At 35.7% G+C, this 16,514-nt stretch overlaps 1 protein-coding gene across 1 annotated transcript in view; it reads right to left on the reverse strand.

Moving 5' to 3' along the window:
* Window positions 1-1,763, reverse strand: part of LOC149076709 (uncharacterized) — a 34,801-nt gene extending 33,038 nt beyond the window's left edge. Inside the window, exon 1 of the mRNA XM_089244333.1 lies at window positions 1,634-1,763. The gene's annotated coding sequence lies outside the window, so the exon portion shown is untranslated. The remainder of the gene's footprint in view (window positions 1-1,633) is intronic.
* Between the last annotated feature and the right edge of the window lie 14,751 nt (window positions 1,764-16,514).

A 16,514-nucleotide genomic window follows, 5' to 3' on the forward strand; every position in this document is an offset into this window, starting at 1 on the left:
ATGTTTTAAGCAGGGTATGATAGCAGAGGTAAAAATGTATAGACGTGAATTGGCCAAATTGTAAGGATTTCACAACCGTGCTTTATCCACCGGTTATGTTATAAGTGTACTCGACTGTATATGCAACTTTTTGGAATTTCGGAAAATGATGCTATAAAAAGCATTTGAAAAATGAGGTTAAATTAATAGAAAATAGAGATACATTATGTATATAAACTGCAATGTTAGAGAGAGAGAGAGAGAGAGATTTCAACCAAGTATTTTAACACTTTCCAGTAACGCGACTGGTTTTTTTTAATGCGAAATTTTTGATTTGAACTTTTTCATTTGTTCGAGTTTTTTTTTGTGAACTAAAGTGGAATTTTTAATTGCAATTCGTTATTCTGAATAAATGCGAAATTTCTGATTGAAAATTTTTTTTTTGGGAAATTTACGTATCCTTATTGATTGTACAACAGTTTTCTATTTCTTTTGTAACATCAACCGTCTCTTCTGTCAAACTTCATCACCGCATTCCCTTGTATAGGCTTCGGCCAAGCAATATTGAATAAATAATAAAATAAAAATAAATAAATTCTTTTCCGCCGCTCCTCCATTTGATTCACTGACCTTCCCAATTTTACTCTGTTCTATATGGGGAAAGGGAATTTATTATAATCTATTCACCAACATTGAAAGAATTCACACACTCAGTAGTCACTTCGATGTGAACTCAGTTGAACTCCCCTCTTGAAGGATGGCCAGTGACAGAGAATATTAGAACTTAGTTGCTCGGTTCTTCGAATGCAACGATTAACGGTAACGGCATGTCTATAAAAAAATCCGATTTATGATATTCGATTTTCAAAGAAGTTTGAACTCTCAAACCCAGAAACAATTTTAAATAATGAAAATTTGACGCTTATCGACCCTGCTGGGATCATCTATGAAGAAGAACAAACAACCATTCGAAATTTGTCGAAAAGTGAAAACAAAATTTGAACGAAAATGGTACATAAGGTGGGTCAAAAACGATGGTCTAAAAACTAGACTGATGGCCATAGTCATAGATAGATTCACACACTTACGAATATATATATATATACATTCATTTTTTTTTTCATTTTGTGTCATTGCATTGCACCGGCAGAAAACGGAAGATTTCGCGAAACAAATTAGTCTTGTCGAGAATACGCTGTGAACCTCTCCGAAAAACACTCGATTATATTTTTCGGATCCATCACACACATACAACGCCCACAGTATTTTGTAGCACCTGTCTGGACAACCGAAATTCGGAAATCAAGATCTCTGATATAAATATCAAGTCGAGCATCCACAGGTCAAAAACACTTCCGACGCCCCGATTACGTATTTATCTTCGGGCGTCCGCGCGAGTTATCTAAAGACACTAATATATTAGAGTCGTCTTCTATTCGCCCTATCTCTGTTTAGTTTTATCAATGACGAAAAAAGTCGAATCCAGTAAAAAATTAAGCAAGATCCGATTCAACTCCACCGAAATTCACGAAATTTAAAATCACCAACTTAAAATGGATTCGGTTTATTAAGTGGAGGATACCCGAGTACTCTGCGCGAGGGATGCGTTATCCCATTACAAAACGGGAGTAGTTACGGTGTCGATCGAACTTACCTTGGTTTATGTTGCGTCGATCCAGAGATGATGCAGAGCGGGATCTTCTCTGAAGGAGTGCTTTTTCGCTATACCCCTCCACCAAAAGAAAACAGCCTGCGTTTATCTTTTTTCTTTTCTTTTTTTTTCCCAGAGGGCGTTGACACCGTCACTATTTAAACTAAGAATGAGATGATGGGCGGGGCTTAAATTACCAACACCGTGACGTCTAACCTGGGGTTTCAGTTTGGAGGACGGGATTGGAGAGAGAGCAAAATCGGGCATTCTAGATTGGGTGATGCTTCTTTTCGGTCTCGGTACTTTTTTTATTTTAAGACCAGAAGCAATAGTGATGTTACCTACATTCTGATGTCTGAGGAAGCGAGAATTTCCGTACGAGGATCGTACAAAGCTAAGGATGAAACCGAAAAATATGATTTCTCCGACGTGACCAGAAAAACCATTAAAATTTTTATGCGTGGATTCAGAGCCCGAATAAATTTAGCTAGTGATAAACCGGTAGCTGCGGTCTCTAATGGATGTTAACTGGCAGAAAATATAGATCAAACATTTACCCTTAATTTAAAGAAGAAATATTTTTGAAAATTATTGTGATTTGACACCATATTTATGGAGCCCGTCAACTTAACAGAGATTTTAGTTTATATTCTTGAATTCACAGAAGTCTTTAGAATTTTACGCTGACTTCTATTTATATTTTGAAGGGTGTGAATACATACCCTATAATTCATTCCCCCTCCCCACCGAAATTCAGCACTACAATTTTGAAAATATGTTTACGCCGTACCTATTTTTCAAGGGAATCCATGTATCAAATTGACAGGTTTGATAACTTCATCGTTAGGTCATATTCGTAAAATAATGAATGAAAAACTACTATACTACAAAAGCTGCAGTTGGGCCACACTTTTCCAAATTTCAGTAATCTATGGTTTTGAAAACGACGCACGCGCATAATTGAAGCACATTGTGTGTGTTGCCCAAAGAACAAAGAATCTTGTCTAAGGACGGCATTACACTATAAAAGTTCGATAAAAGATCTTTTACAAAACTTTAAAAAAACCCCAACTAACAAACCTAAAACTGGTTATATTCCATACGCAACTGATTCAATTGTAACCGATACTCTTATTGGTTACATTTTCAAGTTTTATCAAATAACTTTTACAAAACTTTTACAGTGTAATACCGGCCCAAGTTGCAATCACAATCCAGGCCTACAACAGCACAATATTCAATCATTACACTTCACCCATAGTTAGGAAAATTGACGGGAGATGGCAAAAATGCACTATACACAACAAACATTACACAGGAAAAAACTTCACATTAGGTTCCAGCATGAGTCATGTCTTCGACCCCCCGCTAAAATCTCTTCATTGAGACAGAGCGGTGGACCATGACCTGGTTAGAAGGAGGAGGAGGTCCATGTTACCCAGAATCAACACCATCTACTGCACCAATATATCCCAGCGGAAAACCCCCATTGGGCCGGTATTACACTATAAATGCTTTAATAAAACTTGATAAAAGTTCTTTCATAAAAGGGCTTTTATAGTGTTATACCGGCCTTATACCAATCATTTCTAAGGATGAAATTGATATTTCCTAGCTCGCTTACTTACCACCCATCCACAATCCCGTTCTCCTTCGAAGAGGTAGCTCGGTTGGAATTGTGTGTTTTTCCTGGAACATAATTGTGCATGTACAAATAGAAAGACAACGCAGCAACCCCCTCGTTGGGCTGAGAAAAAGATGCCCATAACAAATATGGATGTCATATATTTAAAAAATACAGCAACCCAATTAAAAATGCAATTACAAACAATATATATACATGATAAGATATTATCAATGCCCATAAGAATACCTGTGGTTGTCTTATTCTAAATGTGGTTAGCTTCTCGATTTACCCCCAACATGTTTATCGTATTTCTTTTTAAACGTGTCAATTGTGTTACAATTTACTACCCCCGGGGGTAAGCTATTCCATTTATTAACACTATTAGAGAAAAATTCCCTGTGACACACCATAACCTAGAATTGTCCTTCACCAATCGATACTGGTGTCCCCTTGTAAAAGCAGTCGATTGACGGTGTACTAATAATTCATGGTTCATCCTATCCCTCCCGTTGAAAATTTTGAACGCTTCAATAATATCTCCTTGACATCTGCGTTCATCCAATGTAAACATGTTCAAAAAATGAAGTTGCTCTTCAATTTCCAAATCGATGACCCTAGTTTCATCCGGGATAGTGACGCCATTCAACTCATACGAGAAACCTGGGTTGTTAGAACCAAAATGAGCGACCACGCACTTGTCAACGCTGAACTTCACGCTCCATTCATTTGCCCCATGTTGCAATCCTGTTTAAGTTGGTCTGGAGAAACTTCCTATCGCTCTTATTCCCGACTACCTCCCATTAGCTTCACGTCATCTGTGAATTTGCTAGCAATTTCATCGATAGCCTGATCGAATTTATCAATGAAAAGTGAAGAAAGTGTGGGGGGCCAAGGACACTTCCTTGAGGAACTCCACTTGTGACACCTGTCAAACCAGAGAATTCCCCGTTCACCATAACTCGTTGCGACCTATCTCTTAACCACGATTCTACCCAATTCAGCAAGTTGCCCCCAATTCCAATCTCGTGTAAACGCTTCAAGAATTTACCATGTTGGACACGATCGAACGTCTCCTGGAAATCAAGGTAAACAGCATCTACATTTTTGCCTTTACCCAAAGCCTTAGTCACGTGACCATAGAAACAAAGGAGATTAGTTACACGTGACTTCCCCTTCCTGAACCCATGCTGATTATCCGACAACACATTATTCTCGTCTATCCATCCACTTCACCAATTACCTTTTGATAATTTGTATGTAATTTTCGTGCGTGTTATGTGTTCAGTGGGCACTGACATCTATCTTATAATCAGAAGTGAGAATCTGGCAAGAATGAATAGAAAGTGTCGCATTATTTTTCCTCGAATAAAATTTTGTTCGCCATACACACAGGCTGATTCGATTTTTTTGTCCACGAGGCTATCTTTGCAACTATTGACTTTAGAAGTGTAATTCCCAATCACAAAAAATGTGAGGTTTCCTTAAAATGCCGTAGTATTTTAAGCGGGTTGCGTACGTAATAAATAAATGGCAACTTGTTTTATAGAGACCCCGTGTGCGCTAAAACTACCAATTAACGAAATAAAGAACTTACTCTGAGAAGCCATTTACGAAAAAACATTAATTCTATACTTTTGAGTGCCATATTTATTTTGAGGTACTAAAGATGTAGAATTACTTTGTTTTTGGTGACTCTTCTCTATGATAGAAGATTTTTATTGGCTTGAAAGAAAAAATTAATCGCTGTACACAAATGGAATAAACTTAATCGGTGTTTCTGTTTTAATTCTTCTGTGTCGGATATTTCTCATCCTTTGAATTATAAAAAATTATTATTTTTCCTTTCGGATGACAAAGTGATCAGAAAAAAAACCAAAAAAAAAACCACACATGTTGCAGGGCCGTAGTGGGCTTCTCGGGTCCCAGGGCAGACTTTTTCTTGAGGTCCCTTGAAAGGGTTATTACTAGGCAAAACAAGTGTAAATTTTTTGTGAGGCTCCATTCGGCTCGGGCACCCCGGTTGTCCCAGTCTAGTTATGAGCCTGACGTGTTGTAAGTAAATTTTTTACAAAGGAAAATTAAAATGCTTGAACAATTTTGCTCAAAATAGAAGTTGGAAGTAAATATTAATAAAACGAAGGTTATGGTGTTTCGATGGGGTGGAAAGCTTAAAAAAACCGAAAAATGGAACTACCGGGGAACACCCATCCAAGTGGTGTCATCCTATAGGTATCTGGGAATACCGTTTTCTTCCTTAGGGAAATTTACATTGGCTGAACAAAAATTTATTTCAAAGGTTAAAAATGTTATTTCTGCACTTTGGCCAGTTCTTACTCAAACTAAATGTACAGTGCGCGCAACTTTTAACCGAACGATGGCGATATCTTGGGTTCTATTTATTGTAAAAAAAAAAAAAAAAAGGTAGAATTTTTCTTCGTTTAAGAGCTTCCATAAGTGTATTAAGTTCATTTTTTCTTAAGGGGTCATCTAGATGTTAAAAATAGATGAAAATTTTGAAAGTCCAATGGTAACCCATTTTTTTCTTCCATATTTGGCTTCAGTATCTCAAGAAATGCCGAAACACCAAATGTCATCAATTTTGAACGAACAGTTAGTGAAATATAAATTATTGAAAAATGAGTGTCGTAATGTTGAACAGAAACATCTTGTTTTTGAGCGTAATTGCGGAAATAATATAGGTATATCATTACTTTTTATTTTAAATGATAGATTCTAACTGGCCAAACATAATTTTATTACTCATTTTGAATTTGGCTTTTTTTTAAATATGAGTTATGAATTATTAAAACATATTTTAAAAAATTATGAATAGAAGCATAGGAAAGTAAAAATTAATCTATGCTTCTATTCTTTTTTTTTTTGAAAGAAAGAAAGAAAGAAAAAGAATAGAAGCATAGATTAATTTTTACTTCATTCAAATCAGCATAGTCGAAAACCCAACAGAATCAATTTTCATTCCAATCTGACCTCTATTTCGCAAGATATGAGCGATTATATGAAAATGACCACTTTTAGAAACCATATATTAGATACAAATTTGAAACTCATTGAAAAATTTCTCATGAAAAATTATGCGAAAATGTTTAAATACGAAGCTCATAATTTTACTGAAATGGGCAATTATTGTTTTAAGTATACGGTGATACGATAGATAAGTCATTCATCCAGTTTTTCAACATTCCTTAGACAACATTCACGAGCTGAAATGGTAAATATAATAATGTGCAAAGAATTCACAAATTAATAACATACAATAAGATTGATGTTATTATTTATGGAGATAATAATCAATAAGTAACGGTTCTCCCAATAGCGTAAATCATCTTTGTGTGCGCCAAGTTTAGGGTAGTGGCTATTAGTGGAGTCGTCTCTGATAAAACCACGGCATTTCGTTTCATCCGTATTTTTTTAGCATTAAAAATTGAGGAATTGAAAAATGAAACAAAATTATAATATAAAATAATGCAATGTTCAACGGAAAATTCTTACATTTTTTCTAAATTGACGAAATTGTTGTTACAAACAATTGGTTCGTGACATAACACATCATTTGAAACAGTTATGGTATAAATATTCGTTCAATCACGGATGTAAAGTAACTAAAATGAAGAGTAATAAAAAAAGTTTGTTTTTCTCCTCCATAAAATAAAAACTATTTTTTAACAGCACTAAATCTTAACACTCGCGTAGCATATGAAGTATTTATCGTTCGAAACTTCTTTAGTGTGTGTGTTTTCCCCCTGCAATCAACCTCAAATTCAGTTTCTCAATGTTGAGAGTGTCCCCAAACACATTTTCACTCATATCTCTCTCATTTTTATACTTCATACCTTTTATAGGGTCAATGTGTGTGCAATGCGATAAATCGGATAAGATTTATAAAGAAAGATTTTTAATCAGATAAAATAATGGTTTATATTGAAGATTTTGAAGTTTGAACAATACTAAATATGTAGATGTCCCTCCATCAAGACCAATTGCACATAGTCGGGTAGAAAATCACGAACCATAAATTCTGGTGAAAACCGCTTCATTCTGCAACCTTTAGAACCCAAGATATCGCCATCGTTCGGTTAAAAGTTGTGCGTACTGTGTACGTCAATTATATAATATGTAGCTCTCAAGTTATTCTCTCTCTCTCTCTCACGCACACACTGAATACATAAACCATTTAACCCACGTAATTTTAAATATTTTCGCAAGGAAACTCTTACACCTCCAGAGAGAACCAAACACTGGGGTCCATTCTAAAAGATCAGGGCTTGGTTTATTGAGGATGTCAGTACTTTTTAAAAAGTTTTAATTCGTTCCCCAATGCGAATTTTAAAAATGACCTCAGGCAGACTACCGGAAATATGTCTAGTAGATTTGAAACCTTTCAAAGTTCAAAACCCTGAAAGTTCAGAAACCTTTGGGACCAACACCAAAAGTTTTGAGAAGTTATCCTGGCCAAAGAGCGATGTTCGACCCTTAAATTTAACTGTTGAATCTTGACACTTCGAGTGTGAGAAAAGATTGTTGATTTTCAGATGATATTTGTTGCAATTGAATTTGAATTATTTGAATAAGATGTAATAAGATGTATGAATAATTGAGTTTGAATTATTTTTCTTTTTCACAAACGCTAACTTACACTTGACTTCGTAAGGCCAACATCATTAGATTGACTCGTGCCAATTTTTATGGAAGTTTTCCGTTATCATTGAAAAAGAAAAAAAGGACGAATATGTGATTTCTCTGGAAGATAGATAGATAACTGCACTTTCCCCCAAGCTCAAACGCCCACCAGATACATAAATTCAGGCACAGAATAAAAATTTACTATCCTAGAAAGCTACCGAAGGTAAATCGGAAATCTTTTGAACGTCTTTGACATTTTCAAAAGTTACTATCCATTACACTGATCTCATTGAAATATGATGATGTCTTTGTATACCTTTACAAAGACATCATCATATTTCAATGAGATCAGTGTAATGGTTAGTAACTTTTGAAAATGTCAAAGACGTTCAAAAGATTTCCGATTTACGTTCGGTAGCTTGCGCCTTGCGTTGCCCTTGAGCGAGTCGTTAAACTCTCGTACGTCAATCGGATGATATTGAAGGACCGGTCCCACCCTATTTTCCGTCTCAGAGACATAAAGGAACGGAATGACAGGTGGATGACAGATTGCAATGATTTCCGAGACGAGCAACAAAAGTCGTACTTGAGATGATCCATCGATGGTCGGCACGTCAAAGAGACTTCCGTTGTGCCTCTTGGATTTTGTACAGCGAAGGCTGTGGCACTGCTATAGCAACCGCTTTGTGCTATGGCGGAAAAAAGAAGGAAGAAGTCAGTCATTGTCATTTATTACCCCCACGGTTAAAGCGAGTAAGCACATGTAGACATTCCGAGTTTGGGCGCAAACGCCATTTTATGCAAATTACCGCGGTGGTTGTGTGTGATCGGATGATCGGGACTTTGTAAGGCTGTAAGGCTTTGAAATGGTATGAAAGTAAAAGAACTAGGTTTAGCAAACATCCTCATTTCCAGCGTTTTCAAGGGTCCTCATAAGTTTCACCATCAATCCACCCTATCATCCTCATTTTCAGGTTTTTGGAATTATTTTTATATTTTTTTATCCAGGGGGGGGGGGTGAAACAAAATTACTGCCTAGCAGTGAATTTTACCAGCTAGAGCAGGCATATTCAACCCTTTGCTCGCGAGCACCACGGTGCTCTCTGAAGCACCCAGAGTGCTCGTGTTGCTCGTGCCTGATTTCTCGCTCGCGAGCGCTTGATCAACGTAACAATTAAATACCATGTACAAATTGCATTCAAGGATTAAAATCATCCCGATTTCATATGCATACGTATGTCAAACTTACCGTAAGGGCGCGCTTCTTTTGATGATGGGTACAGGCAGTGCTCGCGCGACAAGAAAAGGGTTGAAAACCTCTGATGTAGAGGTTCTGATTTTCATGTGTAAAATCTGGACTTTTGACTTTAACTGTAACAAATGGCCATGTCCATCAAAATTCACAGAAAACCGGAGCCGAATTACATCCAAACAGCGTCGATGCTATAATAGTCGTGGTTCCTCCTGCTCTCTAGGCTAAAATGAAAAAAATACTGTCCGAAAAGCGGCTCGTGCAATGCGCTTTTACTTCTGCATTTAATGTACCACGAATGAGGACATTCACGCGTGTGCTAGGATGATAGTACTGTGAGAAGATATAACAAAATGTAATATACGAAGGAGAACAGCTTTTATTAATAACAGTAGTATTGATTGCGATGGGTTACAAGAGTGTCGTTTTGATGTTTTCATGTGAGGGCGTGATGGATGCTTTTTATTAATTACTAACTACAATAAGCCCAGGGTATACTGGCATCGTGAAAGAAGTGGCAAACCGTTGTAGTGGAATAAATATGTTTGAAACGCATTGTTTGGGAACCACAGTAACCAAAGTGAACATTCCAGTGATCATTGTTGAGGTCCAAGAACCACCGTTGCCGGATAGTTTTGCCCAGCTGGAGAGTTTTTAAAGGAGCCTATCGTGTTAAAGTCGGCTCCTGTATGGTTTATATGTAATATTTGGCAAAGATCGATCTAAAATGATAGATTTATGTATAGAACATTCATACAGACATACAGAAAATCAGTTTTATATATATGAACGGTAATGCGAATAACGGTCTACGTTACATTTTTTGCGAAATCGGTTTTTTTGACTGAATGATGCTCCATATGTATACTCCATACCGTATATGTATTATATTAACATCCGTTACACAAAATAAACTTCCAACTGCCAGGGGCATTGATAAATTTTATAGCTTCCGATGTAGAGTGGGAAGAGTATGGAACAGATTGCCACCGGGTCTCGTGTGTTCATCCACATATCGCAGTTTTTGTCGTTCTCTCAGCGCTTTTGATGTTTCATCTATGCTATGCATTTCATTTTATCATATTCAGTTTTATTGGTGCATATATATATGCTTATTTTATTGTATGTTGGGTTCATTCGCTAAACAGGATTTGCATTCGTTTCTTGAGTGGTCCGAAGCCTACAGGAATTCCTCTCTTGAAACTATTCGTTGTGTTCAGTTTTTTTATTTTTATTTATTGATTTCCCTTTTTTTGACCTATTTGCCATCTTTATTGACATTGCTGTTGCCTTTTCTCACCGGTTCTACCGATTATTTTAGTTTGAAATGACATGCGATATTTTTTATTTTATTTTATCACGTGTTGAATTGTATTTGTATACACATGTGTATTTTATTGTAGATTTTTTTTAAACATATTTATTAGTATCATCTTTTATGCATTTTCTCCTCTACATATGTTCTGATTAATTTATAGTTCTATTGATATCCCCTCCATTTTTCCTTCCAATTTCATTTATTGTTTGTATTGTGCACCCAGTGAAGTCAGAGCCCTTTGGCCTTTCACAGGTTTGTATTCAAATAAATAAAAATAATAGCTTCCGTTACAGGTTCTTTAAGTTAGTTCCTGCAGAAAGTATATATTTTATTGCTATGCCATTTTAAACAGCTGCAATCGTGAGTTCTATAATTGGAACAGTTGGTTGCCATTGCGTCTCAGTTGCTCAGTTACTTTCTCAGACGGAAAAACGGTCTATGTTACTCTCAGGAGAAAAAAAAAGTTCGCTTCTTCAGTGATAACTTTAATCGAGTTTCCTGTGAAGTTTGTAAAAAAGTCGTCGAACATTTAAAATAAATAAATGAATAAATATATATGTATATTTTTATTTAAAATCTATGTGTGTGTATATATATATATATTTCTAGTAGATTTCGGTAGATTTCTTCAATTAAATTCAAGTTGAAATATTTTTTGATTATATGCTTGGAAAAAATATGCGGTGCGCCGCTATATCGCACGTAGACTGAAAAGGTTGTGTACTTTGGAGACCAGACACACCCCGCTTTCCATCTCAGAGAAAGGTTGTGTACTGCTAATCTGAATCCATTGGAAGCTTTGTTGGCGGTCGGTTTTTGTGTATGGATCTCACTTTCATATTATCGTACATTATCGAAAGCAAATAAGACAGAACAACTGCCCACTTTAGCGAAGGCGCTTTGAAAGAAGAATCTTAATTTCGAAGTAGAATGAGATGAATGAACGAACGAATGAATGAATGAATGAATAAACAAAAAAAGAGAAAAGAAGTCTTCCGCGTTCTCGGAAGGTCGTTCATCTCATTTCTGAACAGCGGGTCAAGGTCCCGCTCAATGTCTTTCCTCTTTCTTTTCTACTCATTCCAAAGCTCGTTGCTTCGCAATCGTCTCCGGGATGGAAAATACATAATTAATAAAATATGTGAAGTAAAAATTCTTAAAAATGATAAAAAATTGAGAAGCGTGAATTGTGTGATGAAATTACTTTTTTTCACTCAAACCAAATACAATTGACGGCGCTTATTAGAATCACGGATAATGTTATCATTCGGATATTGTCCCTTTCGCAAAGGCAGAAACGGACCAATATCATAACATGGGAAAAATTCGTCTTTAATATCGGAACTTCGGATAATGTTTTTTTTTTTTCCGTCGAAAGTTTTTTTTTTTTGCGTATTCTGAAGCTAAGGTTTTAATCAAACTTATCCCTCCCCCCCGTAAGTTATCGTTATAAGGAGGTTGCAAGGAAAGAAGGTGTTCTCCCTTCTCTCCCGTATTGATAAACATGTCCGGACTTTATGTCGTAATCAGTCTGTAGTATTCGCTGTGATTCATGTAATACCTGCCTTACAATGGCTGAATAAGAAAAATGCAGAATTTTAGCTCAAGAGTGAAAATAAGTTCCAATTTGGAATGGAATGAAACAATGAACGATTTTTTGAGCATTTTGCAACCACTTATGTGGGAAAGAAAAAAGAACGTTGTGGTGTTTTGCTAATACCCGTTTGTTTTATGTCCAATTCGACCGCACGATCGTCGTGTGGTCACCGCACTTGCAAACGGGGCATTTTCGAATATAGTTATCATTTGGTTATTGTTTTCAGAAACCCCGAGTCCCGATGTGATCAAATTAAATGGTGTGGACTGACCATACAGATAAATGAAAATGACCTCATTTTTCAATATGCAATCACTTTATAAAATTGCCATAATGTTCTATTAATTTTTCATCTCTTTGTCTTTAAGGTTATTATATATCTTATTAATATATTATATTCTATTGCTAAATGCTAAATTCTACCTACTAAATGCTATTTTTTAAATTTCTCTCATTCCCGAAAACTCGGACTTAAAAGAAGAAATCCAACTATCTTTCTTGTCACTTTTCTATAAAATGGTACTGAATAACATTTTTTTTTGGTAGAAAGTGTCCCAAAATGGTGAAAACAATAATAAATTTTGGTGCACCTGAGTCATTTTCTATGTCATTTTTATGTCAAATTTTAAGCAAAATTCATGTAATATTTGAAACACGATTACAAAAAATTCTATGAATGGAAGGTTTTGTTATTTTCACAGTACGTTTTTTCAACTAGTGATGCTGCAAGTTATGAACTAAAAGTTAGAAGATTATATGGTATGCTCAAGAGTTATACTCCAATCTGTAAATGTACGTGTGAATTTTTTAAAATTACATTCGACGTATCGTGTATAAAACACTATAATTAAAGAAATATACTCAATAGACCTTAGATTTTAGTTCTAACAATGTATAGCCAAAATATCATATTAAAATCTGGTAACAACGCAATGAAAGAATTTTTAGAAATCATGTTTCAAGCTGAAGTTGAACGTCAAAAATAGCATTCTATATATATAAAATTGATTTCTGTGTGTCTGTGTGTGTGTGTGTGTGTATGTTCTCTATACAAATCTACAATTTTAGATCGATCGTCACCAAATTTTGCAAATATACCAAATGGGACCCGACTTGATTTCGTCAGAGCAGGGCAAGTGCCCCAAACGGGCAAAAAACTGTCCGGCAACAATGGTTTTTGGGCCTCAACAATCACTTTCCGAACGTTTAATTTGGTTACCGTGGTTCCCTAGCAAAGAGTTTCAGACTTGTATATGCCTTTACAATGGCTTGCCACTTCTTCAACGCTGTCAATATATGTATAATATTTCCCAGTAATGAGGTTTTTTGAATGACGTCATAATCATTATCAGCATCACTTTGACGGTCAGGAACAGGGTGATCCTCATAGAAATCAGTGTTAAAATTGCCGATTTTAATGTAGAAATGTGGAAATTTGGTGGAGTTTTCTGTCAAATCAATAGTTTTAAAAATTGTATCCAATACTCGATTTTTGAAATACTGAGTTCGCTTAGAGATATTAGTACTAAGCCCCGAAAATTAAATATGAAGCAATTAGCCGGATCTACTTTCGAGATGGATATTCATGCAATAACATTGATTTCAACTTTTTATTTATATCTTCTCAGTCAGGAAAATTAATGTTTCCGTCTTTTAATATTGAACTGCATAAATTCATATATTTTAGGTTGCTTTAAAATTAAATATGGGCCCGTGAAAAGTACATCGAAAAAATTCCACAACTTTAATTAAGCATTTTTTGAAGCAGAAACAGGCAGAGATAGATAGCTTGAAGTTCAAATGGGGAGGGGGGCAATCGAAATACCTAGCACCCTTTTAAAAAAGAAAAATATATTTATTTATTTTTACGTTTCTTTAAATCTAGATTTGTTTCTTTCATGAGTCACGCAGGAAGTCGCCATATTGGTGAACTTAGACACGGTTTGTATGTCCCTCAAAGAAAGAGGTAGATATCACGTGATCCAAAAAAGCCTCATTGAAAAAAACCCGGGCAACGCCGGGTATTATAGCTAGTCTATATATATAAAATTGATTTTCTGTATGCCTGTGTGTGTGTGTGTGTGTGTGTGTGTTCTCCATACAAATCTACAATTTTAGATCGTCGATCGTCACCAAATTTTGCATATAGATCACCAAATGGGACCCGACTTGAACGATAGGCTACTTTAAAATGTCGTCAGAGCGGGGCAAATTGCCCCAAATGGGCAAAAAACTGTCGGGCAACAATGGTTTTTGGGCCTCAACAATCACTTTCGGAAAGTTTACTTTGGTTACCGTGGTTCCCTAGATGCGTTTCAGACGTGTATATGCCTTTACAACGGTTTGTCACTTCTTTAATGCTGTACGTATATATGTATAACAGCTTACGTCTTTATAATGGTTTGCCACTTTTTTCAATCCCCCAGTAATGAGAGTTTTTTGAATACGCACCATCATCAGCATCACTTTGAGGAACAGGCAAAGGATGATCCCCATATAAATCAGTGTTAAAATAGCCAATTCTACTGTAGAAATGCGGAAATTTTGTGGAGTTTCCTGCCGCATCAATAATTTTAAAAATTGTATTGAATTCTCGATTATTGAAATATTGTGTTCTCTTAGAGAGATATACGAAGCCCAGGAAATTAGGTATGGAGTAATTAGCCGGACCTACTTTTGAGTTGGATATGCATGCAAAATAACATTGATTTCAACTTTTTATTTATATCTTCTCAAGCAAGAAAATTAATGTCTCCGTATTGTCTTTTGATATTCATCTGCATAAATCCATGTGGGTTAGGATGTTTTTTAAAATGAATTATGGACCCGTAAAAAAGTACATCGAAAAATTTCCACATCTTTAACTAAGCATTTTTGGAAGCTGAAACAGGCAGAAATAGATAACTTGAAGTTCGGGGGGGATCGAAATACCTAGCCCCCTTAAAAAAGGGGAAAAAATGTATTCATTTCTACGTTTCTTTAAATCTAGATTTGTTTCTTTAATGAGTCGCGCGGGAAGTCGCCATATTGGTTAACTTAGACACAGTTGGCATGTCCCTCAAAGAAAGAAGGGAGAAATCACGTGATCCAAAAAGCCTCATTGAAGAAAACCCGGGCAGCGCCGGGTATTATAGCTAGTTTAAAATAATATTTGAAGGGTGGCAACTCAAAATTTCTTGGGAAAGAAATTTTATAGGGTTATCCTGCTTACCCCCTGCATAAACATAACTTGAAATTAGCTAGTATGTTCAATACATTCACATCTTAGATGTTTTTTCACCATTTTATGACACACAAATTAGGTTATGTTTGGCAAAATATGTTTATACCACTGATTATATCTCTAATCTGATTAATTAAAGGATAATTTAATTGAATTAAGAAACATAATAACTCATGAAAAAAAATATTGTGTGAAACCATGAATAAACTGGTAGTACAACAACATAAAAGAATACGATCGACACACATGCGCAAATGCAAATGAAGAGCTTATTTTCAAAAGGGAACATTTTCACTTTCTCTTCGAAATGCACTTTTTAACGATTTCTGAATCTTTGGGATGAGCTCCGTCGGACTATGCAATAATGTTTATTCAAATGGGAATAATTTTGGGAGAAATTACAATGTAAAGTTAGTCATTTCAACCAAAAGGGGGGGAACATATACGCCTTGTTGAATTCACTTCGGAATTTTTCATTCAAAATAGAACATAACAAAGCGGTTGGAGTTCTTTTCAAAACACGCACATTTTTCAGAAGCGCTGTCAAAGTCGAATTTTATAATACCGATAACGGACACACTTGAGACCGAAAAATTTGTCCGCTAACGAAGAGTGTCAGTTAATGGATAGCAAAATACATAGTTCCGTCGATGAATTTCAAAAAGTGTCCGTTAGTGGAGGTGTCCGTTAATGATAAGGTCCGGTATGGGAGGTTCCAGCGTAGATTGATCGTGTTTTATTTTACTGACGAGAGAGTATAAGGAAACCTTCCACGATTAGGTGAAACCTCTTGAAATCAACAGGTGGCTTAGCAATTTCCAATTTTTTTGATTTAACCAGCTGTTATGTTAACAAAAAGTTAACATTTCCACTAACTTTTTTTCCACAACGGAACATTTTCAAGCTTTAAATGCAGATATTTAAATGAATGCTGATCAAGAAACATAATATTTAGATGCGGTGGAATTTTGGTTAACGAGCTTAATTTTTTCCGCTAACGTGCTCGTTATTCGAATCAAACTTTCCCATATAAAACAATGGAACTTAAATTATTTGTTCCACAATTATTCATTCACATAAAAATGTATATATATAAAATTGATTTTCTGTGTGTGTGTGTGTGTTATTGACGCCATATCTACCATCGCGCAAGCACCCGGGTGGATCAACATAGATTCTAGAATCTCGCCCAAACCTGACACAGCACACATTGTAGTGGCAGTCCC

Source organism: Pholcus phalangioides, unplaced genomic scaffold (genome assembly GCF_987345545.1).
Source record: "Pholcus phalangioides strain wild (caught in Gottingen) unplaced genomic scaffold, Ppha-v1.0 ptg000015l_1, whole genome shotgun sequence".
In the NCBI taxonomy this organism is placed as follows: Eukaryota; Metazoa; Arthropoda; class Arachnida; order Araneae; family Pholcidae; genus Pholcus; species Pholcus phalangioides.